This window comes from Pygoscelis adeliae, unplaced genomic scaffold (genome assembly GCF_000699105.1).
Source record: "Pygoscelis adeliae isolate BGI_AS28 unplaced genomic scaffold, ASM69910v1 Scaffold172, whole genome shotgun sequence".
In the NCBI taxonomy this organism is placed as follows: Eukaryota; Metazoa; Chordata; class Aves; order Sphenisciformes; family Spheniscidae; genus Pygoscelis; species Pygoscelis adeliae.
The window spans coordinates 3709314-3736763 of record NW_008824338.1 but is presented as its reverse complement, the minus strand read 5'-3'; the positions used below and the strand labels follow the sequence as shown (position 1 = coordinate 3736763).

At 40.0% G+C, this 27450-nt stretch overlaps 1 protein-coding gene across 1 annotated transcript in view; it reads left to right on the top strand.

Moving 5' to 3' along the window:
• Positions 1 to 27450, top strand: part of MAP7 (microtubule-associated protein 7) — a 117928-nt gene that overhangs the window by 19892 nt on the left and 70586 nt on the right. The window lies entirely within an intron of this gene.

Genomic DNA, 27450 nt, shown 5'->3' with positions numbered 1-27450 from the left:
AAAAAAATGTCATGAGGACATTGAATCTACATTGGAAGCATGTGTCTTGTCAGGAGAGTTTTCGGTCCCATAGAAGTGATTGCCTCCTGGTTACCAAAAAGGAAGCAATGAAAAATATCCATTTATGTGTTGACATGTAAAGAATGGGAAAAAAATTTAATAACTCTGTATGTGTATGATAAATAACTGATGGGCTAATTTATTATGGAGACATTTATAGACACAAAGGAAAGTGACACTTCTATTTGCAGTTAATTACACAGGATTATACAGTTCTCACAAATGTCAGAGTGTTAGACTCAGGCTGGGGGACCAAGTTCCTAAATACTAAGCTATATATAGTAGCTATATATATGTATATATCAGTGTCTTCTGATTTAGTACTAGTAGACTGAAATACGATGAAAACTTCATATGGACAGTTCCCTACATTTCCAATGTTTTTAAGATATTGTTTGTAGAACCTTTTATACTCCTTTAAATGGAGATGGAGTGAAAGTCTTTGTTAAGACTTGGAAGAACTGTTGTAGCAGTGGATTTCTCTTTTCATATTTAAATGTAGGGTCATAGTCCTTGACAGTGGTCAATGTAATGAAAGCCACAATGAAGTAAAGGTAGTCCAGGGAATATAACTGCTGATGAAATCTCCCCCAAAACTGTTTTTCTACTGCTGTTTGACAGCACTGATTGAATTATACTCTTTTCAGGCAATTTTAATATTAAGTGCCAACCTGCTTAAGTTTTCCTCGTTAGGATAGGCAGCGGAGTATATCCTTGAATTTTTCAGGGGTTCTTTGGTTTTCTGGCACTTGCATTTTCCCCCAAGCCTTCTCCCTCTTTGTGAAGACAGGTTAGAGCAGAAACAGCTTGCTGCTTTTACGTATGTGATCCCCTAGGCATACAGTAGCCTTGTCAGAAACGCAGAATGACAGGAGCACCAAGTCTTGCCTGCCACTTGAATGATTTCCCTTTCTTTTCTGTTCAATGCTTTCTGCGCTGAACCTTCACAGAAATAGGTCTAGCAAGTTAAGCATCAAGCTGTAACAGTAGCTTGCTCGCTAAATACTGTACTGCTATCATGTTACTCATTTTATAAGGACTGTCATGATGTCGGTTAATGTTTACACTTTAGAGGTTGACTGAAGTTTAACATGTGGGACTCCAGGACTGTTTTAGAGGGCTAAAGAGAAGTCTCCATCCCTTCTGCTCCCCATCGCATTGATCTCAGGGGAAAAAAAGAACGGCATAGTCAGTCTTGAGTGATAAGAGCAAGCTGGTAGTATGTGTGCTTTTTTAAATGCCAGGTGGTTCACTGGCAATGTAACAAGGCCCACCTGCAGTGTCAAGTTAGTTAAGGGTACAGGGTGTGGGTGGAGATTGCTCTTGGGTTTTCTACTGCTCATCTGGCTAAAGGTGAAGCCTTGCCTGCCAGTGTAGGGCAATCCTCTGCTAATCTGGGGAAATCCATTTTGTCTTGGTCAGTTGATATAGGCAATGATCTCTTCACTCAGACTGAGCTTTCTTCCCTAGAGGTAACTTGGAGGATAGCATTAGAAAGATGACCACTGCCCTCTCCACTGCAGAGATGAAAATGCGTTAGCTCTGGTCACACTCAGTATTTTACTGAGAAGCATACGCTTGTCTGTGTTCCAGTACGTCAAAAATCTGTTGAAAGGAAATGGCTGAAGTTCACAAAGATGACTCTTGGATGTCGCTAGCTTGTTAGTTCATTTAACACCTTACACTGCCTACTGCTACCTACTTTATCATGGATAAGTGTGTTTTGTGTTTGTTATTGCAGTGCTGTAACACTCATCTCCTTCGGTTCAAAATGCTGCCTTCTAACATGCTGGATGGAGTGTTGGGATGGTGGAGAAAGATAAATTGTGAATTAGCCTGAAATTTGATGAGGGATTTGAGGGGGTCTGGCATGCTGAGCTGTGATCAATCTTTGATCCCTCTAAACGCTTAGCACAGTGATCTCTACTTGTTTAGCTCTTCCAGCTTATAGTATTTTACTTGATTTAGAAAAAACATCAACTGTTAGCTCTTCCTAATCTCTGCAGAAAGAGAAGAGTAGGAAGAAATCACATTTAAAAATTGAGAAACTGAATAGGGGAAACATCTATCAAAGTTTGGGACCGTATGCTTATAAAGTCAACTCTGTAAAATATTTTATGTTTATTTTTTTTAAAAAAGGCACCTTTTTCTTTACCTGACCTTTTCATAGAAAACCTGTACCAAGTATTTTAATACACCCTTTTCCCATTGTGTTTTGTATATATACTCATGCATTCCAGCTCTGCATGAAAATAGCTTTCAGATGACTCTCCCTTTTTAAACTCAGCTAAATCATGTTTATTAAAAATTAACTTCAGGGATGGAAATTCATCTTCCTCCCTCTTTTCAGCCCTGGCCTATTATGAAGATTAGTGCCTAACCCTTCCTGTGGCAGGGCTGCTCAATCTTCATGGCCTAAATGTATCTAGGGCACTCTGCAGCAGCTATAGCACACTGTGTGGCTATTTTTGGCAATGTAGCTTTTGTCTGGCAATGCTAAGGAAGGATGGCATATGCTCAGTGTATACATGCTGTGCATGTGACTGATTTAAGGGCGAATGATGTGATTTGGTCTTAAAAAAAAAAAGTATGTGTTTATCAGTATTTAAAATAAAAGCTTTATATAATGTTACAACCCATACTAATTTAATATGCTTGACCGCATGAGTTTTCATTTTCTTTTTTTATGTAATTGTATGCTCAGTGGACTGTACATTGGAAAGTGAATTAGCAAGTTAATTTACTCTACATGTCGATGACAGAATAGCTTTTACCTCCTCAGGTCGTGTGATCTGAACTGCAATGTGAATGTATCAGAATACACAAATGCTGCTTTTTATTTTTAGAACTGTTGGGGGGGGTTAGTTTAACCTGTTCTCTCCCTAGGTTTTTAATTCTGTTTTACAGTCAGTATTAATAGGGTGGTTTTGGACATGTTCTGAATGAGCTTGGTTTTGTTTTTCTTTGTGTGTTTTCCATACTTTATGTGCTGTACCTCAAGGGGACCACTTGCAGAGCAAGCTACCTGCTCATCATCTGAACAAGGATGATAGAATTAATTAATGATAATTAATCTCTAGTATTTGTAATCAAACATAATTAATGCTTACACTCTGTTTTGAGTTTGCAACTCAAACTACGCAGTGTTTAGCAATCTACCTCCCTAATATTCCATAAAACCTGGGTGCTTCAGGCTCACAATTCCACGGGAAGAGCTCTGGAGCCTTAGTTACTACTACTACCTGGGCAGCTAGGTCCCCCAGCAAAAATTTGGGGCCAGCTGTGGGGCTGAATGAGAATGTTTGCATCGGAACCAATAATTTGAATAAATGAGATGCTAAAAAGAGCTGAGAACAGAAATGAGTTCATCTAAAGGTATAGATGTAAGCTGAGAGGCTAAGTGGGGTTAGCGTTCCTGGGGTTATCATTGCTACAGTTATATGGGAAGGCTCTGGCAGGACCAGATGCTCAATCCCACTCTCCTAGGCTCCCTGGCCATATCACAAGGCTGCTTTTCATGTTGCAGCCCAGGTTTGATAGTGGTGACGGGACAGAGCCTTGACTTCTGTGGGCCTTTTTAAGGTCATGTGGACTGGCCAGCACTCAGAGTGGGTGGGAGATGCCCTCGTGCCACATGAGTAGGGGAGTAGTTACGGCTTAACAAATGATTATTGTAGAACCAGAATGTTTATAAGCTGTTGGTATTGAAATGGGAGGTCTAACAATGGCATGATCTTGTTGGTGTGACAAATCTGTTTTAATTATTTTGTAACAAAAATTATAATGAGGGAATTTAGGAGGAGAATTATGTTTGGTCATACTGCATAGATGTGTTTTATATCTTACAGTTCAAAGTAAAACATGACATAGAAAACGTGCCACTAGAATAGGTATTTCTTAAAGTCTGGATTGAACGCACTATTAGCATTTTTTTTGAGGATGGGGGAAGTAATATAGCAGTTATTGTTAAACTGCTAGTAACTGATTTGCCATAATATTGGGCAAAGTGTTGACATTAATGACGGTACTGTGCTTGTTGAAAAGGCTCATTTGTTATCAAGCCAATAGAAACACGTCAAGAATTACCTGATATCCAAGAAATGCTAAAATGCCAAATAGTATACCCAATACTAAAATCTTGGAAATACCTAAGAAAACAATCTGTTCGTGTATGTGCGTAAAAATCCTTCAGTAAAACCAAGGTCCCATCTCAATTCAGTTTTTATCTTGAAATGCATGTTGGGTTTTTTTAGTATTGCTGTAACTGGTCTTTGCACTAAGCTTTTTGAAAAGGGGCGGGGGATATTTTAAACTATTGAAGGACTGTCCAAGGCAAACGTGGAGGCTCCACTGTCCTACTTCTCTGTTTTACTTGGAGGCAGGTTGGAGTTGACTGACCAAGCCCTCCCTCCCAGGCAGCGTGTTTTGAAATAGGAAGTGGGGCAGTGTGGTAGACAGCTGCCAGCACCTATAACTGGTGGCTTGAGCTGCTTAACAGAGGCTAAGCCCAAATCTATTGACGCAGAGCACGGGGAAGTGCTCGGCAGACTTCTCCCCCCTCCCTACCCTTGCGTGTAATCTCATGATGCTGTGGATGTGACAAACTCCATTTTGATGAGCTGTTGGGTCAAATAATGGTGAGAGCGGGTCAGATTTGACCTCAAAAGGATACTTTTGATGGCATGCGTTTTTGAGGCTTTCTGAAGCTGCACCTTTTCCTTCCGTAACACTGCCTCCTTTCTACTCTGGGTTTGCATAATTGCTGGCCTGAATTTTTTGAATGTAGGATGGGAGACTGAAGTTGTGCATATGGGGTGATATGGATCATGCTATGGATTCACAGTAGACCTCTGCAGTGCAAATGAGTGTACAGTACTGAATATAATGGACAAAATAGGTAAGCACCTCACTCTTCGTATTTCCAGAAATAATGCTTTTAAATGGCTTCCCAATTAAAATTTTTAAATGGAAACCACTATTATCTCTAGCTGTGGGATGCATGTGGCGTTTTTCCTTTGTACTTTCACTTTCTAATTAATTGTAAGGAGTGTAACGTGATGCAAGGGGTTGCAGAGAATAATCTGAGTACACTGATCTTTTGGCTTGATGTTTTTAAGATACGTTATCAAACTGAAGGTTTTATCTATGTTCAGTATCTGCTGTTTATAACTAATTCACTACTGATTGTTTTCCAGAACAGATTTCTTATTAAGTTGACTTCCCGGTTGTAAGTAGCCATCCTGGTTGTAAGTAGCCATACTCTTGATATATAGTGTAGTTATCTGCTTGCTCACAACATCACAACTGGGAAGTGATTGAGACACCATCCCTGGACGTGTTTAAAAGATGCGTAGATGTGGTGCTTAGGGACATGGTTTAGTGGTGGACTTGGCAGTGTTAGGTAAACGGTTGGACTTGATGATCTTAAGGGTCTTTTCCAACCTAAATGATTCTATGATTCATTCAGTCTAATTTTAACTTCAAATTAGTGAGACTGATGGAAACTGAGGATAGTAATATGCAGAACAGGAAGGGGCCTGTTTGTCTGCAACAAAATCTTTTACATAAGCCAGGGACTGCAGTTGTTAAAACAGCTACTACTTTTGGGATTGGGATGTTGCATTGTAGCAACTTTGGTATCAGAATGCTTCCTTTCCTTCATCTGCCCTAGGCCAGACAACTGGAGAAATGTTCTGTGTGAGGAGTTGTTGCCCAAATGGGGAATTAGTGGAGATTTTTGTAACTCTTAATCTCTTTAGTTATTCAAGTTTGTACATGTAGAGCACGAAAACAAGAGTATTTTGTGTCTTCCCTTCTACCTCCACTTAGTTTATTTTCTGGTGACTAAATCCAGCAAAAATTATTTAAAAAAAAAAAAAATCTTTCTGAAGATGCTTTTTTGCTGTCTTGTTTTGTCATTCAGCATGTCTCTTCTCTTTAGTGGTTGCCTGCTGTGTTTACTCTGTAAACTTTGGGTTATGCCACGTGGGTGTCCTTTATGTTTGCTATGAACTATCTCTGAAGTAATAAATGAATTGTTTTCTCCTTTGCTATAAATGCCACTTAACATACCTGGAAGTAGCCTGATACTGAGTAGCAGCTTGATGCTATCGTGCTTTCTATGTGCAACACCCTCACCTGACCCTTATTTCCCCTTATGGTGTTGGCAGCTCCCTGTACAGAAGATGAGAAAAGCCACATCTCTGTATCCCAGGTGCCAGCTGCAGCAGTATTTTTTTTTTTTTTTGACTGTTGGTGTCTGGCATGTTGGGCTCTAGAGCTAATGTGGAGGGGTGGGTGGAAGCCAGCATATATCCTGCAAACTGAGGGGTCAGTGCCTCCAGATGTTGCCTTACGTTGTGGTGTCTGCCCTGTCATACAGCAGTGATGGGTTTGTGCCCATCGCACGGTCCAATTCCAGAAAGCACAGCCCCAGCACAGGTTGCATGTGCACGGCACTCATTGCACAGAGGTCTTAGTAAATGTTGCCTGATTTGATGTCTGCAACTTTCATTTGCTTAAATCGTTGCTGTCATACCGGGATTGTTCTGAAAGTGGATTGAGTGGAAAGTTCTTTAATCTCCAAATCATGTTGTGAAGTTATGACAATGAATTATCTGGGGTTTTTTGAATGTATTAGTTAAGTGGTGCAAGTGAAACTTAGTGCTGGCAATCCTTTATTTCCAGGAGCAGTATTTGATGGCTTACTACTGTACATGCACACTTAACCATTTTCCCTCACGGTTACAAGAACCTCTCCCTTTTTTATTCTTGAGCTTAGATTGCAGGCTTTTACTTTTGGGAACGTGGAGGATTTAGGGAGGAGAAGGAAGGGGATGCTGAGCTGTGTAGTAATCATGAGGGGAACAAGCAGTGGAAGTAAGCTGAGACCACCTACCTCACTTCAATTTCAAACCTGATTAGGAACTTCAGATGTGAAAGGCTGTTGCTTTAATTTGTTGTATCATTGCCAAAATCTTTGGAAATTGAATTCATCTGAATTATTAATATTGGTTGCAAAAGCAGTGGAATTCTGCAGCTATCGGATAATGTTGCAAAGTAGAAATGGAAGTATAATGTAATAAGAAAAACATTATTGGAGGATATGAACAGAGACAGCATTTCGCTATAAGGCCGTGATTGAATGAATTGATAGAAAACAAGGCAAACCGTTAGGCTGTTCTAACTTATGTTGATATGATTTTAATTGGTTATTTTTAAAAATAAACATAATGATAGAATTACTAAATTAAGCAGGAAAATCCTATATTTTGTGGCTGTTTTAGTATGAAAGAAAAATATACAGTTGGTATCAAATTCTTCAGTACTTACAATGAGAAAATACTGCAAAGTGAGTGTTTTAGACTTCTCTTGCTATTATCCAGTGCTGTCATGTACTTGTAAGCAGTGTTACAAAATCAGAGCTGCTACAGTTTTAAAAACATATGTACAGTGACTGACTTGTTAATGGGAAACAAAAACAGAGGCCGAGGCTATATAAAATGATGCAAGGGGAGCGGGAGGAGGCTTGGAGTAGCTTTTGCATATAGAAGCCTAGTTCCAAAGCAGATCTGCATTAACAGAAAGATGGCATTGAATAGGGACAACTGAAGGGTGCTGTTGCTACGAAATAGAAGGTCTGGCTGTTTGTCAGACTTCTCAAAACTAGGGGTCATGCGTGTAATGAAGTGTAACTTCGCTTCTGTCCTTCCTACTTGTGGTTAGGGAGGAGTGATATTACTAGGATGAGAAGCCCATCATATATCTCCAGTAACTGAACAACCTATTTGATCAAATGGGAATGATAATGCTTCTTTCCTTTGGTCTTTTTTTTTGCCTGCAAAAAGGTGTACATGTTCCTTGGCCAAAAAGCAAAAAAAAAAATAAATCCATAGGTCAGAATACAAATGGCGTAGTCACTGAATTGCTGCTTGTTCTGCCTGTGGAGATATGATGGAAGTAATTTTTTCTCATGTATGCAGAGCAATTCCCAGCTCAGACAGAAAGCAGATCTGTTTCGGGTGTCTGAAGCAAAAGAATAAAAATTACTGTGGTGGTGTGGTTTGTTTTGGTTTTTTTTTTTTTTTTTTTTTCCTAAGCAGTAAAAGATTTGAAATAGTCATGTTGCCCAGCAACAAAACATCTTGGAAAAAGACATTTATTCACCTGTGTGAAATGAGTATGCATCTTGTTCTTTGAAAGCATGCAATAAATGCATGAAGCAAAATGAGACTTTCAGATTTGGTAACAAACGTTCTTTGGAAAACTTCAGCATTAAGTTGTCAAAAAAAAAAGCATAGTGTTTTAAGTTGTACCATTTTGGAAATTATAATTATGCTATTAAATATAAAAGCCTGAGGGTAGCTGAGACTTAGCTAGTGACTATACATGCTTCCTTTTGTCATGAAAAACAAATGTGTAGATGTTAATAAATGGTTGCTACTTGTACTTCTACTTTTACAACATCATGTTTTTGGCTTTTTTAAGATGTCAGAGAACATCAATAGGCACGTCAGACTTACAGCTACAGGGTCATGTAGCTTTGAATTTCAAGCTTAGGTGATATTTTTAACACAAGGTAGCTGAAAAAGCATTTGAAATGACTCTCTGCTATTTTTAATATGTTTAGCACTTTAAGAAAACCCATATAATCCTCTTGAAACAGATGGCTACAGTGAGTTAAAATCCCGTGCTAGGATTTGGGCTTTTACCTGGTGCTGAAACCAATGTCATGACACAGGGATGTATCACTGAATTTGGAGGGGAAAACCTATTTCAGAGCTTTGGTGGTTTTAAAAAAAAAAAAAAAAACAAAAAAAAACAAAAACCAAACAAAACAAAAGAAAAAAACAAAGAAAACACAAAGGCTGCCGGGAACTGTGGAGTCCCTCTGGATGTTGAGTTGTCTCTTAGGTGTTTTGTTTGGGGTTTTTTTTTTTAAGTTTATGCAATGTATCATATCTTTTTCCAGGCTATATTGGAATATGGAAGTTCGTGTTAACTAACTGTTCCCAAACTTTTCTTCTGTGAGGGAAGAAAGATAGGAAGCTAAATTCTTTAACTTCAAATCCTGTAAATACTTGAGCTGCCTAACTGAAGGCAGGATTAAAATGGAAGTTTGTTTTAACTGTATGTGAGGATAACCCAGGGACACTTTGGGGGACAGGATTGAGGTGAGGAGGATGATGTTGGTATTAGTCTTACCTAGAACTAAAGCATGCTTGCTTTTTCTTTTTTTTTTTTTTTTTTTGTTAGCAGGACAGCTGGCTTTTTTATCTATAGAACTACAACAGTGTCTCTAGAGATGGTGACAAAGCATTGGTGTTCTTGTCCAGATAACTGGAAATAATTTAATATAGTTGGTGATTAATGGAAGAAAAGCATACTATTTCAGTGTGCTTGTTTCCTGCACTTTTTTTATGGTAAAAGGAGGCAAATGAGTGGAAGGTTAAAGTGCTGACACATGTTTAAGTTTTTACAGTTAAGTCATGCAGTAGCTAAAACTTATCCCTGGTGAATTCCAGCAGTTAACCAGAGATTAATTTCAGCCAACTAGAGGCAGAAGTAACAGTCTTTCCTCAGGTTAATATCTCATTTGCATCAAAATGTATTTAAACTTAGCAAATACAAAACCTTATTTGACTCTTCTACTATCTATTTATAAAATATGTACACTTCAAGGGAATATATTCTGTTCAGCAGTGACAGGAAGAGTGCAGCCCAAGTATAGCCTCAGTGGGTACTGCCCAACTACTCCGAGGATGCACGTGTTGCTACTGTTGTTCTCTGCCGTCAGTTGTCTGCAGGAGTACTCAAGCATTTGCACCTGCCTTCTCACTCAATTTTGTTACCAACTGCAGCACTCAAGGGGCTGAAATTATGTGAGTGTTGACAGATAGAAAAATCTTCAGTAGCTTGGTAGCAGGTAAAGAAAGGACCTGAACTGTGGGGTGATGAAGCCTGTTTTTTAGGCGTAAAATTTTAACGTGGACTCGAGATACACTCCAAGCTTCCTTATGCTCCCCTAGTTATCATGACTCAGTGTAGGTCCTTCCTAGCAAGTTTGAGGACAAAATGTGTACTAGAATATGGAAGATCTTCAAGAGATGTCAGAGAGATTCTTCACTGAAAGCTGAAGAAGTCCTTGAAGCTGGTAGCTCATAGTATCTGGTGTTTCTAAAGCTCTTACTGCAAAGCCTACTTTAGTGTTCTTAATTTATTGCCCTAATACCTGCAAATAGCACTTGGAAAAGACAGAAAGCATATAAATAACTAGTTTATTGATGACACATTAAAATCTGGCATCTTCTTAGCGAGACCATATGCATATGAAAATATGTCTTAGTATTCTGGGAGTGTTTCTGTTTCCTGATAAAATTTACGGTAACTCTGGGCAATTCTTAAGAAGGCATGTAGGAGGTGAGAGCTGATCTTAAAGACGCAGTCGCTCGAGAAGCTGAGTTTCTCTGGACTTCAGTGACAGGTTGCTGTTAGGCATGTTGGCACATGCTAGATTTAATCTTTAAAAAGCTGGTGATGTGACAGTCAGATCTTTCACCACACTCTACCCACTTTACTGAGAGAGCTTTTCGGCTTGGTGACATGTCCCTATTCTCAATTTCTTAATGCTGCTTCAGCTAGACTACTGCATCGAACTGCAGAGCGAGCGAAGAGTGCATTAAGAGGGATATTGGGAGAGGGAGTAGGAGGTTTGAATGTGTTACATCCATTAGGAAGGTCCTGAACAAGAAGTATTGCTGCTGGGCCTGCCAGATGAGTAGTTCAGAAACTAGGTTATTGGGAAATAACTTTGTACTGTTGCAGCTACCGATTATTTGTGTGCTTTTAGCTGAGGAAAACACAGTGTATTTCTGCTGAAGTGTGCTGTTTTGTGCCATGATAAATACATCATCTCTGCTGCTTTAATCTATACTTATACAAAGGCAGAGGGGTACTGGTAGTCTTATGGGGACAGATTTGGAGGGGGCACTCTAGCAACTTTGTCTAATTAAATCATAACCAAGCCTTTCTCTCAGCTGGACGAAATGCAGATATAGCTCTTAATCCTGCGGATTTTAATAGCCTGAATGCATACATAGAAGCAAAGATGATATTCCATAGGACTACAACAGACCAAAATGATATACCTAAACATGACCTGTAAATGAGGCTGTGACACTCCAAGTGGTCAATGACTCTTAGGCCCTTTCTGTACTTTCTGCAGCTTTCACACAGTGGCCCAGGGGGACCAGGTCTCACAAGCCTCGCAGCCAATGTTAGCAAGCTCTTTTTGCGTAATGAAGCTGTGCCTCCAGACTCCAGGGACGTGCAAACTTGTGCCTTCTGTGTGCTAGTGTGACCTCGTTCAGTTTGTCAGCCTGGAGTGGGTGGTATATCCATGATTTATGAAGCCTATTCATCTGTCCTGGAAAAAAAACATTTTACCTATTCTGTCTAGTCATGGTGAAATATGTACATTTGCAATAATAGAAGCATCTGTAAAATAAAAACAAGACAGGGAAGTAGAGGTTCTACTTATTGGAATCTTTCCTCGCTGCTTCAGCCTTGCAGCTGGTTGATAGAATGGCCACAGAGCCTGTCACGGCTGTGTATCAGCATCAACGCCTGCCCTTTTTTTGTTAAAGACTGCTACTCCTGTCTCCTGGGCATGGAGAAGGATGTGGAAAGGGTGAGGACAGGAAACAGCACAAAGAAATTTGACCCTCTCTTTTCCTCTTCCCAAGCCTGAGCTCTGCTTTCTACTTTTTTTCCCTTAGAAAGGCTTTCCCTCACGATGTGAATGGGCCCAGGGCTCCACACGCTAATGCAGAGGGATTGCATGATTTCCTTTCCCTTCTTCAGCTCTCTTAATTAACATTTACATTGACTAATCTACACAGCTCTGCCTGCATGCCTTCTCTTGTTACAGCCTCTGAAATAAGTGATTTAAGCATTTGCTAATTATATACCTTGAAAAACTCATTTATATAATCATCTTGCTAGATTCAAAGCTCTCTTACGTGCTCTCTAGTTAGTTTTGTGGAAAGACAGAATATGGTATTATTGATGGCAAAACTAGGAATGGATTCAGTGCTAGTTTTTGGGACTTTGGGGACTCTGTTAGAGATTGCTGGAGCTGAAACCTTTTCACAGTAAATTTTCTCGACCTTGTGGAAACAAGAGGATCACTCTTGAGTAGGAGAAAAAAAATTCAACAAATAAACAAGAAATTTCTAAGTTTTCTGATTTAACTCAGTGTTGCCATACTCTGTTCTCATTGGGTTTCATCTTCAGCTAGTCCACAATCAGCATAACATGAAGTGCTTCTGGAAAACATATACTGTAGGTTCGCCTGCACTTCGATACTAAACAAATACAGGAATAATGTTACAAAATCATGTCACAGAAAGCATTGAAATCATATTTCTGAAAGGTAACTTCAGATTAAACCACTGGGATGGTTGCTACTATTTTTTGTACATCTCTGGCCTCATACCTGAGTGTACTGACAACATCAGTGGCAGTTAATAAGAGAAGATGCAGTTGGACATCTTTTCTCGACAAACAAAATTGTAAAGGCAAGTACGCTATTGCAGATGGTTTTATGAAGACCAGGAAAAAAAATCAACCAAAACAAACAAACAAAACCCAGCCACAGATGAGAGAGCTGCCAACTGTTATGTAAATGTAGAGAAATCCTTAGAAATCTGCACTAAGATGTCTACATTTTTAATACGCCATTAAGCACTTAGCCTTGGGGAGGGAGGCCCACATAAGGCTTTATCTCCATATTTGGAGTTAGTAGTTCAGCAACTGTTTCTCAGCTGGTCCATTTAAGCCTGAGCGCATGTAGTGTAAAGAACTCTTTCTTGGTTTGTGTGTGGTTCATTGAACAAGGTGGCTGCTTAAAAACAGGAGTGTTAGTATTGTATGTCATGTCACCCTTTGCTTTTACCCCAACTGACCTTTCGGCTCTGCAGAAAGGAACACATACAGCAATTAATCTGCCCATGCTCGTTACTTCAGGTCACTTGCATGGCTTAGACAAAAAAGGAGGGAGAGGAATATAAATGCAAATATTTTCAACCATTTGCTTTTAAGGGTAGGATGGAGCATGACAACCTGGGCTGCCTGCTGTGTTACAGTGAGTTTTGGTGGTGTGTTCCCTTTTTGGTGGTGTTAAATTAAATGCAGTTAGCTGGTGCCACCTCTTAGCAGTTGTTATGACAGCCTCTTCATGGTAGGATTAGGATTAGGGGCATCCTGAGGTAGGGGGTGGGATGGAGTATCCTGGGCACTTCTACCACAAAACATTCTGGATACAAGGGAATTGTTAATAGTTAATGATCCGTGGAACACAGCTTCAGATCTCATCAGGCATGCAAAGAATCTGTTAAAAACAATACAGGATACTTTTGAAAGTAGTTTTATGAATAAATGTGAGAAATGTGCATGTTACGCTATAGTTGATTATCTGTCCAGCGTTTCACGTGCCTAGAAAACTAAGCTCTCATAAGACTTGTTTTAAAAGTTTTTCTGGGGAAAAAAGGTAACTGGTCCTATGGTAGCACTTAGACACTACTGAATTTGGGACATGCTCAAGACTTTCTGGATGATATTATTGAAGAGGCATTTTGTTTCCATTCAACCACTATAGTTCCTTCTGATTTGTAACTAGCTCAGAGGAGGCTGTAGTTGTTACCTGTTCTGTCTGTCCCTGTGACTTACCTTACTTTCCTCTTTCATCCGACAGACCCAGAATAAGAGTCTGTTCTGTAGCAGTTATGGATTCCCCAGTCAGTTCAGATCCAGCTCTGATGAAGAGTCTGAACGTGCTTGAGTTTATGCATAATGGTCTCTCGGCTTCAAGAAGGGCCACAGATCTAAGCCTATAGGAGGAAGCGCTTGCAGGGTAGGAGCTTTGATTGCTGCTACTAGGCAGAGAAGCTTTATGCAAATATATAAGCTATTTAGCTTTCTACTGAATATGTACTCACAGTAGCACTGTGTCATGTGTGGACTACTCGGAGTATGGAACCTTCTCCCAGGTTGCTTACAGTCTCTTAATCATTACAATATATAATCTCAGATTAGATGCTGAGGAAGAACAGTTTCCAAAGCCAGTTGTAGTGTTCATTAGCTCCTGACCAGATGACTCACTAGCATGTCTTTAGGAGATTTTCTTGGAACATCCATAGAAGATTATTGTTCTAGCACAGATCTGAGAGCATCACAGACAAATTCATCACCTAAATATAACATTAATTCTTCCAAGGGGAAGATCATGTAAACCCCTAGAATGTTTTTTATTTTTACAATATTACCAGAGTTATCTTCTCAAATAATCCTATTCACTGGCACATGTAACTCAGTTTATTACCTGAATTTCTTCCAAACAGGGAATTGACAAGTCATCTGTCCTCTTCACTAAAACTTACATTATTTTGAGGTAGTATGATATTGTCTTGCCCTTAAAAATACATTACTTTGTTCCAGTATACACTGAGCACAGCTATGGGGAGAAGAATGATGTGATGCACATCCTGCACGTGGAAACAACTTTGCTAAATTTATGCAATTCTAATTGCATAGGTCTAGCTTTCTACCAAAATTAAAATAATCTTACTAATTTCTGGTAAGCCAGTGAAAAAGATGGACTGCCTTAATTTGTATTATTATTTCATATTACTTATCAACAGAAATCAGGGAGACCTATTCAGGAAAAAAGATCTCAGAACTAACTCCCAACTCAAGATCAAATCTTACTGGTTTGTGAAATTGTTACTGTCATCAAAATAAATTCAAATGTAGACAAAATAAAGATTTTATATGGGGTGCAAATTAGTCTATTTTCTCCCTACAACCTCAAATTCATTAAGTTAATATTACTTACTTATAGTTGCTTCCTTATCTAGATGTAGCAATAGCAGGAGGTTTAACTGGTGTAGCTAAATTTAGACTGCTCTTAATTTGCAGAAGGTTAGGAGGAGATGACAGCTAGGACTACCTACCGCTAATCATGCAGGTATGAGTATCAGTTCACCGTGACGTTAATCACTGTTAGTTACATATAGTTTGAAAATGCATGGGTTTGGGGGTTGTTTTTTGTTAGTCACTTTTGGAACTTCAAAAATGAAGGATAATTCAGCCCTTCTCTCTGGCTTAGCATGGTGGCACTGATGTGGCCCTATCTGGAATCAGCTGCTGTTGTTCAAGGCGGTGTAGAAGTGCCAAGCAAAGATCTCCGTGCCCAAAGATCTGACGGTTTTTAAAGCTGTGTGAATGTTCAACAATTGGCAAAGGATTGTGTTTCTCTTGATAACTAATTTAAAAAGTAGTCTGCTGGAGAGCTGTGGTGGCTAGGATACTTCATATTCTTTACAAGCAGCATAATTCTAGTCCAAAATAGTCTGTATTGTGTGAGAGTACTGAAAAGAATTGTAATTTAGCAAGGAAGGTCTCTGTGATGGCTACAACCAGTTCCTCAATCGCTTGTTTCCTCACTGAAGATCACAAGCCTGTTTTTCAATGTTAACAATTCATATTCAGCTTTACAGTGACGTTAAACCAAGAAGTCAGAAGACCTTGCATATTTGTTGCTTTATTTTTTTTCATAATCTATTTTTCTACTTTCTAGGCCCTGAAATAACTGGTCCCTTCCTAACCTACTCCAAAACAAAGCTACTTAAAAGGAATGATACCACTTTTCCCACTCATCTGTCATGATCTGGCCTTGTGAAGCTGAGTATGGCCAGCAGAGTAAACACCCAGCATGTGAGGGAATCCACCCTTGGGCTTGTTGTCAGGCCATGCATAGCATGGGGCTTGTCAGCTGAAGAGCCTTGAGAGGCATTTCAGGCCTAAATTTACTGGGTGAAAAGAGAAAAAATAGGGTGGACAGGTAAAGAGGAGGGGTTGTGCTCTATATAAAGGAATGGCTTGAATGATTGGAGCTTTGCTTTGGGCAGGTGACAAGCCAGTAGAGATCTTGTGGGTAAGGAGCACAGATGATGCTGTAGTCAATATCTGCTGCAGACCTCCTGATTAAGAAGGGGGAGCTGATGCTGCTGCCTTTAAGCAGCTGGAGAGAGCCTCACAGTCACAGGCTGTAGTACTCGTGGGTGTCTCTTAACCACTTTTCTGGAAGGGCAATGCAGCTGGGTGCTAGAAACCAGGAGATGGGTTCAGTGCATTCCAGAACAATTCTTGATGCAGGTGATCAATGAACTGACATGGGGACATGCTCTGCTGGACCTGCTACTCACAGGTAAGAACTGGTGGATGATGTTAATGTTGAGGGCACCTTTAAACTGGTGTCTTGTAAACCTTGGTTTTGCAGAGTGCGTGTCTCTAGTTGCATCAGCTTCTGGCATTGATATTCTATTAATGTTTGTTGGAAGTAAAAAGTGCTGACGAGTTTGTTTTGGGCTTTGGTTGTTTCATTTATTTTAATTGCAAAGCTGGCACAGCAGTAGGTAAGCACTAATGGAAGTAAGTTAGCTGGCACTTCAGTTTTTGGAACTAATGTTTTAAAGTGTCTTGGACAGAAACAGAGCACATGTTGTTATGGTGTCCTCTGTTGTGTAGCTGTGATATGAATCCCAATTGTTCAGGGCATGGAGAGTGATGTTCTGGAGTTGCCTGGCTGTGCTGATCAAGGGGCTGTGGAGCAAGGTGATCTCTCTTACACAGCAGCACCCTGTGTGACTGTTTCCAAGTGATGAACTTTGAAACATCCATTGTGTGAATGAAAGCAAACCACTAAGGTGGATGTGCATTATGTTATTTTTAGTCACATTCCATAGAGCTTTAATCTTTTTATAGCCTGGAACCTCACTGGTGGTGAGCTACTGACTGCCCAGACCTGTGGAAAATACTGCTTTCATAGATGAAATGAGTTTACCAAGAAGGGATGTCCTGAGTTAAAGTGGCAACATATGATGTCTGCTCTGGAAGAAATAATTTTTTACTTGCAGCACAAGTGTCCCAAGTCTGGTGGATAGTGCAACAGGTATGCATACAGAAATAGAAAGATAGGCAGGTACAGGATATGAGCAAGTACAACCTGATGGTCATCTGGATCAACAGGAAGACAGGCACCATGTAAGTAGATTTATGGAGCATAGTTGTGAGGAACTAATGCTCTGCTCTCAAGTGAAACTCAGCATAGCAAATTATCCTAGCCTTGGTTCACTGTGGAAGACTGGCAGAATGATGGAAAGCACTAGTACCCTGGTCTGGAGCTGTTTGCAATTGGTGAGACTCCATTAATTACAAAAGCCTTGTCCGAGATCCTAGTGGGAGTTTGCTAGTGTTTAATCTCAGCGAGTTGGTCATTTTGAGTCTGTATTATAGTCCTTTGTGATGAAAAATACTTTTATGAAGGATTGAAGCAGACTTGATGAGTCTCTGTCTCCCTGTGGAACAGCAATCAAAAGGGCAAGGCTCAGAGAATAGCCTTGTAGGTAAGGCCATTTACATCCTTAAAAATAACTTCCACCAGTGCAATACAGGGAGCCCAGGAAGCAGTTAGCCTGATGCCAGTAGTAACTGATCTATGTGGCCTCAAGTTTTGTGTAACCAAACCTGGTGTCTGTCTCCCATATAAGCAAAAACTTTATAGTATTTAGTCAAGCCAGGAAACTGTCTGTTTGGGGGATACTGAAGGTAATTTGTGAGAACCATTGTGTTGTTGGTATGGAGCCAGTTCTGTTCAGTGTTTGCACACAAGAAAACTTCATTGCTCTGGCAACCAGCCTCTCAACCGCTGTCTCCGTGAGCAAAGGGAAGAGCTGGAGGACAGTGCTTTAGTGACTTGCCTGAAGGTTAAGCAGTCTTGAGCGCTTTTCCATCCCCGCCTCCCCTATTAAGGGCAAGGAGGGGAAGCCTGATCACCCTGTCTGAAGTTACAGGACCTGTTGCCACTGGCTAGCGGGCATCGGCACAGGCTGCCTGGGCTTTCAGAAATATGACTCAAACATGGTGAACTATGCATTGCTGTGTGGAGTCAGATACTATGATTTCAGCATTATGTTGCTCATCGCTTTTCTCTTTTTTTCTGCACCATTTATGTAATGTATATATTTTTATATGATGCTTCTTTTTTCTGTGCTGAAGTGGAATATTTAATGCCCGTTATGGAGTAATAGATTGGATTTTGAAGTATTGCGGTGTTAAGTCACTTGCAACAAACGCTCTTATTTGACAGTCCATTTTTTCTCTATTTTTGTTGACCAAACAAAAGAATCAGCACCAAGAACATGTTCTATAAAAAGTTCTGGAGGTATACATGGTATACTATAGTTTAGTCTAGCAACCCTTGTAAAACATTTAATCTTTAAAGGCAGGGACCCAAAAACTATGTAAAATGTTGTTGACGTGTTCTCATTGTTTCTGGGGGTGAATTCAAACACCCTTCATGAAATTAAATGTTTAGTTCTACTATCAGAGAGTGGTATTTGTTTCATTTTTGTTGGTACCAGTCCATCATGGTTAGGCTGCTGCAATGAAGTATGTGGCTTAGGGGACTAAATTCTTTGTTTTCTCCATCCACAATAAAGAGGAAGCCCCTGTGAATTAAAGAGCTGTAATTCCATGAAGCATTTCAGTGATGTTGTTGTAAAACCAAGATGTTTTGCATAATAAAATAACCCCAAGTGAGAATTTTATACTTCTCATGCTTGATTTGAATTTTACAAGGCAGATGGCAAATAATTAAGGTTGCATAACATTTCCCATTAAAAGAGCCTTGTTCTAGTCTCTTTATAACTTTGCTAGATTTAAATGGTTTAGCCGCTGTTCCTCTTTTGCCAGGTTCTCTCCCTCCTTTTTTGTTTTTTTCATCTTCAGCAAATGGACCAATTGCTGAAGAATGAGACATGGGAAAGTAATGGGGACTTCTGCTTCCTGGAAAAAAATCTTAATAGCAGTTTCGTGGGGATGGCTTAAGGCCACCGTGCTTTAGAGGAAAGATTTGAAACTGAGAACAGTATGAATTTGATTTTTAGAGCTACACCTCCTCCTGTCACTATGAAAAGCCATCCAAATTAGCCACACAAAAAGTCACGGTTAGCTCATGCCTGATAGGAATGCATTCAGCATTTGAGTGCTATATTTCTATCCGGCTTTTTTGGCTGAACTGAGGCTGCAGTCTTTCCTCTCACATGCTTCAGGCTCGTCAGTGTTCGCATGATTCACCGTCCCCATGGAATGAGCGAGCACGCTCCTCCCCGGAGCCCCCCGGGGCTGAGCAGGACATTCTTTCCCTGGCCGCTTCCAGTCTCTGAAGGCTGCTTCGGCACCAGGCACACAGACCACGAGCATAGAGGCTTGGTCTTCTCCAGTGCTGCCCAGGTACCTGCTGCCGGATGTGCAGGAAAAGTGATCTGATGCCACTAGAGAGAGGTGGGGAGGAGGAGGTGTTGGGGTTGGAACAAGGCTAGCCAAAAAATTACAAGGGTGAAAAGCAGAAAGGTAGGAGAAGAGAAGTTGCAGGGTAGCATGTTCAGGAACAAGAGGAGGAGGTTGAGGCAGTACCTGAGGAGGTGTGGAGGGGGATGCAAGATCAGGAAAGGAGCTAAAGGGGGAGCCAGGAGTGCAGCTGGTGGAAAGGTATGGAAAATATTGGCAAAACATGTTGTTCTCCCTATCTAGTGGCAGGGTGGTACATCTGCCAAATCAATTTCTGTTATCGCAGAGAATACAGCATCGAGATTTCCTGAACTGATTTGATAATTGGGGGGGTAAGGGGTGGTATGTAAAGGTACCTATTTTTTATGTTTGTATGTTTTTAATTTTAGGTGACTGATACATGTCAGTACATAATGCAAGCTTGTTAACTTTTAAGGTTCCAAGTTCAAGCACTGAGAAGTTAGGAAGCCTCAGAGTGAAACTTGCCCATGCAACTTGGTTTAATATAACCTATGCATGTATGTACTGTTGAATAATTAAGCATGTGATTGTGCTCTTGGAATTTAATAGCCCTCTCATCAGTAAAGCTAAACAACTGTGAATGAAGTCAGGCTTTGATCTACCTTAGCAGTACCGCATACCTAAAGTTGTGGAAATACAGATTAATGGAAACCTCATTGCAACTTTTTTCTAGGTCGGTGTCTAAAACCCTTCCGGGATTTGAAACAGTTTGTAGTTTAGCTACTAGAAACACTAGTCCAAATACAAAGATTTGTGCAAGTCTTCATATTAAGAATGAGAGGCATTTGTTGCAAAATACTGAACACTTGAGGGTTTTGGTTTAAAGTAACTTCTGGTTTGTTTTTTTTTTTATTCTTGAATACTTAAAACTTGGTGTTAAATAGATTTCATTTGATTACAGCATGATGCAGTGCTTAGATGTTTTACATTACATATTCTGTCATGTCATCCTTATAAAACAATAAAAAATTAGATCTGAAGAACAAAGCAACAAGTTTAACACTTATCCTATTCTTTGTTCTGTCTGTCAGACGCAATCCAACCAGCACCATGGTAGATTTTTTTTCCCCCCAGGTAACTAAGGTACCAAATACAATGACAATAATACTTCTTGTTTTTTAACACCCTCTTTGATTTGATGGATAGACAGACTACCTGTGTATATCAGACTAAAAGCAATGGGATGAGGTACGGTAAGATTTTTGTTGTTCCTGTTAAGAAAGTAGACTAAGAAATGTTGGGTTAGATTTATTTTCTGTAGGAACCCATTCTTACATATGTTATTTCTCTAGAAGACTTAATTTTCAGGAGTGGTTAAAACCTGAATATGGCTGGATCCTCTCAGACTGGTTTTGAAATCATGGAATGTGCTTAAAATAAAAGCTAGTCAGTCAGAGACAAAAGGTTTCCCTGAAGACTGGAGGGGGAAAAAAAGTGAAATTTATGTCTCTGAAGGCTAAGAGCTGCAAATTATGGCAGTCAGGCAGTGCAATCACCAAGATAGCTAACAAGCAAGTGCTTGGAAAGCCAATTACACCAATGGTTAAGGAACTAAAAGAAAACCTGCATGGACTTGGAATGATTTATCCTTTTATGTATAAAGAGCTGTCATAGTACTGGACTTAGGGCAAATGTTTGTGCTACCAATAGAGTAGTCTGTGGCTGTGTCTAAGAGAAATCAACTGCCTTTGGAGATTCTGTAGAGAAACAAGTTTTGCTTTTTTAAAAAGCTTATACGCGTGGGGGCAGGGGTGGCACAGCAGCATAAAAGTTCCACCTTTTAGTGGTGTGACACTCGGCCTAAGATCCCAGAAAGTGCCCGGGGAAAAAATACACTTTGGTTTCACTAGCGTACCTGAAGTGATGAGTTATTCTTATAACATGAAGGCCAAAGAGCTCTAGTAACCATTTGATGTGTTCACATTAGAGACCTTAAAAGTAAATGTTAGCATTATTTAAAGATTGTATGTGAGTACCTTCCTGTTCAAATATATAACTTGGCCTTTCTAAAAACTTATTCATTTATATAGCTTTTTCCAAAGACATGGAGCTCGGAAATAATTAAGGTTGGTTGTGCAGCCTCGGTTCTGCATATGCAGTATTGTAATTATCTAATAGAGTCTGCTGCCCTTATGCCAAGCAATACCTTACTCCTCAGGAAGTCCTGTTTCCTGGCAGCTGGTTATCAGTAAAGATCGCAATGAAGATTACAGTAAAGAACTGGTCCCTGAATTGAAAACAGAATTTCCAGTTTCCTATGATGTTCACCTTGAAAGACAAGTTTTCCAGTAAATGGTGTCTTGAGAATTTAGTTGAGCTCTTGGCTGGTAGTAGCTTTATTTGTCTGTGCCTACTTAAATATGACAGTGCAGTCCTGGCACAGTTTTTATTTTTGACAGTGATTGAAGTGATTAAGGATAAGTCGTGCAACAGAAATAAATTTTCTTAAGTTAGTGTTTCAGCTTTGTTCCCTGCATAGCAATGGTAGGAAACATTCTTTTTTGCTTCACTGTTTCTGAATATATGCATTTTGTGCCACATTAAATGTTTGTTTTATTTAGCTTACAGTAATAGGATATATCTTCTACATAAAGAACAGGAGAAGAATTAGAAAATGCAGTGTTGAGCTTGCTCTAAGTAGTTACAGCATCCCTTCTAGTGAGGTAGAGGCAGGCTAGCAGAAAACTGCCTGTTCTCCTCAGGCAAGTGTACTCTCGATTAGAGTAATGGCTTGAATGTGCGCATCCAGGAACTTAACTGCTAAATAACAGCTTGCAGTCTTTGTAGTTTTAACTGTTTCGGAAATAATTGTCTGCACAGAGTATGTTATATAAGCAGAGTTCGGCTTCTGTGAATCTTCCTGCTGGCTTTAATTGAGAGGTGGTTGTTGCTATAGCGACTGGCAGGCATTATTCATGTTTTATTTTTCTAAGGCTGGAAGGAGGACTCTGAATGTCTTCACAAAATTTGTGAGCTGTAGAGCTTTGCCCAGGAAACTCTGCAGCAGTGAAATAGTTACCTATGTTACTTGTATTGGTCCCACTAACTTGTAGGTGGTCTAGAATTTACCTTTCTCAGGAAGAGAAAGCCCAGCAGATGGTCCCAGGCATAAATCTAAGTGGCCTAACGTGGTGTTGGTACCAGGAGCAGTGTAGCTATCTCGGTGTAATGCTTAACTTGGCTTTTCAGCCAAGATGAGCTCTTGTGTTGGAGTCTAGTGTTGACAAGGCTCTCCTACTTTCAGTACCTGAGTTAGCTCGAGGTGCTGAGTCAGGAAATGAAACCCACATGTCAATGAACTTTTTCTTTAGTAAACAAGGTCATGGTACTTCGTTATTTAAGAAGCTGCATCTTGCAGAAATCTCTGCAGCTTCTGTAGCCAATTACAGTCAATTTTACCCCGTGCTCCTTTGCATGGAGCACTAAATGCCTTAGACTGTTAGCATTAAACAATACTACTACTTTTTCCCCCCCACACACACACCCTTCTTGCATTTTGAACATGCTTATTTTTACTGATTCTTTGGTAAAAGATTTGATAAGATCTCACTAAAGGCAGTTGTCAGGGCCTGTGCAGAGCAGTTTCTTTGGGAGTAAACCAACTTTCAGTCTCAAGTCACTCGTCTGGTTTTGCAAATGTATTTGTTATTGCTGACTGAAAGGTGACAATAGCCGCTAAATCTGTAGGCTAGGTTGAAATTATCCTGTTTCTCTTATTGTGATGGGTCCCCATTTATTCTCTCCCAGATGAGGTAATTCAACAGTTTTTCTTGCAACCCAATTTTCTTCATAGAGGCAAAAGGATGAGACTGAAGATGGTTTAAAGCAATTATGGGATGAAGGCCAGGAGTCCACTTAGTTCAGTGGATAACAGTGATTCTGAGTTTAAAATAACTGAAAGCAGAGGAGGGGAAATCTTGGATAATGGAAATCTCGGATAATGGAAATCTCTTAAGCTTTATTGTAGGTGTCTCTTAATAGGAGTGGGAAGTGAGGGAATTGTCCTTCATGTGGCAGGCTATAACTTGGAATCCAGTGAGAGCTGCTGTACTGCTGGTGGAAGCTCTGTGGAAAAAAAGTAGTTGGAGGTACCCAGAAGGTTGGGGAGCTGGTGAATGTGTTCTAAAAGTAGTGCAGTGGGAGAGCTGTGGTGTTGTAGGTCTCACTTGCATAGTTACAAGGCGACAATGCAGAGTAGCCTAACTAGAAGGAAGGCTTTGAAAGGCAATAGTCCTATTTTTGAACTAACTTTCTTCTGCTTACAAAGTTCATATCACTTTCATTTTTGCAGTGTTTTATGCCTCTTTAAAACACTTGCAGCCCTTCTTGTGGGGGGGGTGGGCAGAGAATGCTAGAAGCACCCTAGTACTTCGAGTATGCCTGCAGTTACGCACACAGCAGAGGGAGATCATTAAAGCAGAAAAACAAGCTGCTGAAATCTCTTCTGTATAATGTCCAGAAAGCCAGTACCTATCTCAATTTGCTCCCTATAGAAAAAAGCAGTTCCAAAACCTCACCTTGCTTTCATGGTCTAAAACTTCGCCTGTCAAGAGCAAAGTTCAGCAGATGGAGATGTCAGTGAAGATAACAAGTGTTTGTTCTTACGCAGGGCATACTCAGCCTGCACCTGAATATGGTATATGTATGTGGGGATGTCCCCATACGGCAACAGGATCACTCCCTTACTGCAGAAAGGGTTTAATTACTGTGAGACAGAATAACAGCTGTGCCTTCCTTTTGAGTGATCAGTGTGTTGCCATGGCAGAAGTACCACTGTTACAGGCCTGCTCTGTATCTTAAAAGTGAAGTCACTGGGATGGTAGCTATGAACCTAGGTGCATGTGGCATTAAGTCCTGTCAGACTAGTGCAGCCTGACCAAATTTGGGAAGAGTTGAAGGCACAGAAGAAAGTATGGATATACACTGAGTTCAGTAGGGATGTGATGGCATGTGTATGTCAGTGGGCTGGCAAGAAGAAAGCACTGTGTCAGTCTGGGAGCTTGTGGGAGTCTCCTGAATTAATCAGTAGATATTGTTCATTTTTTTTTCTGACATACTCATTTTAGTTAAAAATACATATTGCATCACAAGAACGTTTTATTTTACTTTTTACTTTCGGGGGGAGAAATCATTACCTTCTCTTGTTGCAAATCTGAGACCAAAGAGATTACATTGTTTTTAAAAATGTTTAGATCTCAAGATCAAATTGCTTAATAGAGCAATGTATAGCAAAGTATCCATTTTCCCCTTCTTTCCATCCCCATATTCACTTTACTGTACTGCAGTTGCTATCTGTGTTTTTGTAGAACTCAAAGGCTGCAATATGCTTTGATCATTGTGCCCTCTGAATAAGGATATTAAATAATGAATACTCAAGTTGCTGTCCCCAGCTCAAGCAATCTGACCTTGGGATCAGTGTGATATTGAAAGCAGGTTAGTCTGTGCCTAATTCTTCAGTTCTCAGTAGTAGGTGTAAGCTTCATCGTGACTTGGAAATACTCACAGGAATTACCTCATAGTTTGGAGCAAGCTCTCCAGTTGAAGTCCAGAAAAGTTTTTCATCTAGAAAAATGTACAGGTGCTCCATTTCATAATCTGACGTGACCTTCCATGACCAACTATTACAAGAATACACTGACACAGTTCCTGGATGTGAGGATCTGTCTGACATCGTGGTAGCAAATGCTGCCTGCAGCAGTCAGAAATCTGAGGAGGAGAGGCAGCTGGTACTCTTGCACCTTGGTTGGAAGTGTTTTGCCCTTGTGCGACAGGGTCACAAGTAAATCACTGCAGGTTGCATATTGCCTGGTCTTGGTGTTTGAAGAGCACATGGCCTCAGACAGGCTGCACAGCACAAAATGCTGGGTGTCTGGAACTGAAGTTGCCCTGCATGCCCTCAGGTGGTGGCATTTCAGCTTTTATTTTGGTGATGTGTAATTAAAAAGCTTCCCTTCATGTGTCTCATCTGTATCTGGTCGAGCTTGCCAGCCTTCTGGTCAGCTGCAGTACCAGCTTCACAGCACAGGCTTCTCCAGCAGATAACAGGGACCTTTTTTCCACTGGTCCTTTTATGTTAATATTGTTGTTTTATATTGCAGTAAGATGGTGCAATATAATTATTTAGAGGAAATAATGTAAGCGTCAGCTTTTTTGTAAATGATATTACAGTTACTGTGTTTCTTTATCACCTTTAAGAGGCTCTAAGCAGTGTAAGGGCTCTCCATACAAAGGCACTTAGTTTAGTGTGTTCTCCTATGTTATTTAATATTTTAGGATGCAATACTTTTTAAAGCCAACATAGCGAAAAGTAATCTCTTAAAATATGCACCTCCCAATAGAGCAGTTATACAATTTTAATCTTAAAAAAGTGTCCCTTTCCCTGTAGCTATTTGCATCATCCAATTTTATGTCTGTGGATTGTTTACAAATAAAAGTATTTATGCTTCTGTTCTTAGCGTTTTACAGTTTAGTGCTGAATTAGCTGTGACAGTTTTAAATCATCTGTTCATCTTCCTAGTCTACAATATGATGAAAACAATGGCAATTCTTACACTATTCCATGAGTAGTAATCACTAATGCTGATCAGTTTTCATTTCTACTTAGCTCAGCCAGGACACCAGAGATGAAGAACATTAGTAACAGTGCTTTGTATGGCAACTCTGATGGTAGACTTCTGTGGTAAGTGCCCAGAGCAAAAAGAACTGGGATGGTCACTGCAGCTTGGTGTCTTTTTTAATTTATTTATATTTGCAAACCAGACCCTTGAGTTTCCACAGTGTTGGAAGTACAGAAAGATGTACTTCAGCTTCAAGCTTCTACAAATTGAAAATATTTTAATGTAAAATTAATTCATAGGTGTGTTTAAGGCATGAACTTTGCCTTGCTTTACTGTTTCAGTGAGTAGAAATGAAATATAGATATTCTGTCACTTGAGTAAAACCTCTAACTTGCAAAGGTACTATGTAAGTGCTGCTGTTTAGACTTTAAAAGAATAGGCACTTTCCATTTGCTAATGATGGAAATTTCAAAAAGCTTATATCCGAAATTGTGAAGACTTGTATTACCTGTACTAAAAATAGTAAACTGGTCTATAGTCTGCAAGTACTGTTTGCTTCAGCCTAGTTCCCTCAGTTCCTTTGACCTACTTCCCTTAACAAGAGAATCTTAAGTGTTAACATCTAACCAAAACTAGGCATGTTTCTTTCAAAACAGAAGTCTAGATCTTATTTTTAAATCACTGGAGTGCATTAGATCTAAGCCTTCTAGAGAATTCACAGGTGTCGCAGTTCTTACTGCCTCACTGCTACAGTAATGAGCAGAACCTGTAGATCTTTTAAAAATAATTTTATCAGTGTTGCTAATTAGAATGTTTTGTTACAAAAGGATTTTGATTGGACCTCTAATGGTATAACCATACCCATTCTGCTAACAGTTTTCTGAAGCATTTAAATTAAGAAGCCTGAGAATGTTGGTTTGGATACGTTTCTCTTTTTCTTCTGAAGTGTTAGGGAAATCTTTCTCTGTTAGGGAAATCTTTCTAGTGTCTCTTTACACCAGGGCTTTTAAGAGGGCTTGGGTTTTTTGGGTGGAGTGGAGGGGGCTTGACAATAAGCGTGCAGAGTGTAGACTTCCCTGATGCTTTGGTTCTGTTCTTATCTGCATGCTCTTCCCCAAAGGATTAACCTGAAAGAAAGACAGTGCGCCATCAGTGTCTTGGTTCCCCCCTTCCCTAAAAAGCTGACATCTCTTGTGACCAAGCTGCTGCAAACTGCATGTTAATGTCACACGGGCCTCCCTTCCTATCGGAAGCCTCTGATTCTCTCCTTGTCCCTCCTGCAACCTATTGCTGAGTCCTACAGTCCTCCCATCCCCAGATATTTCCCTTGCTTTCCCATCCTGTTGTGCTAAAAAATCTTGATTTCTGAGCTCACCCCCAGCACTGCTCTGAGCCTCGCAGC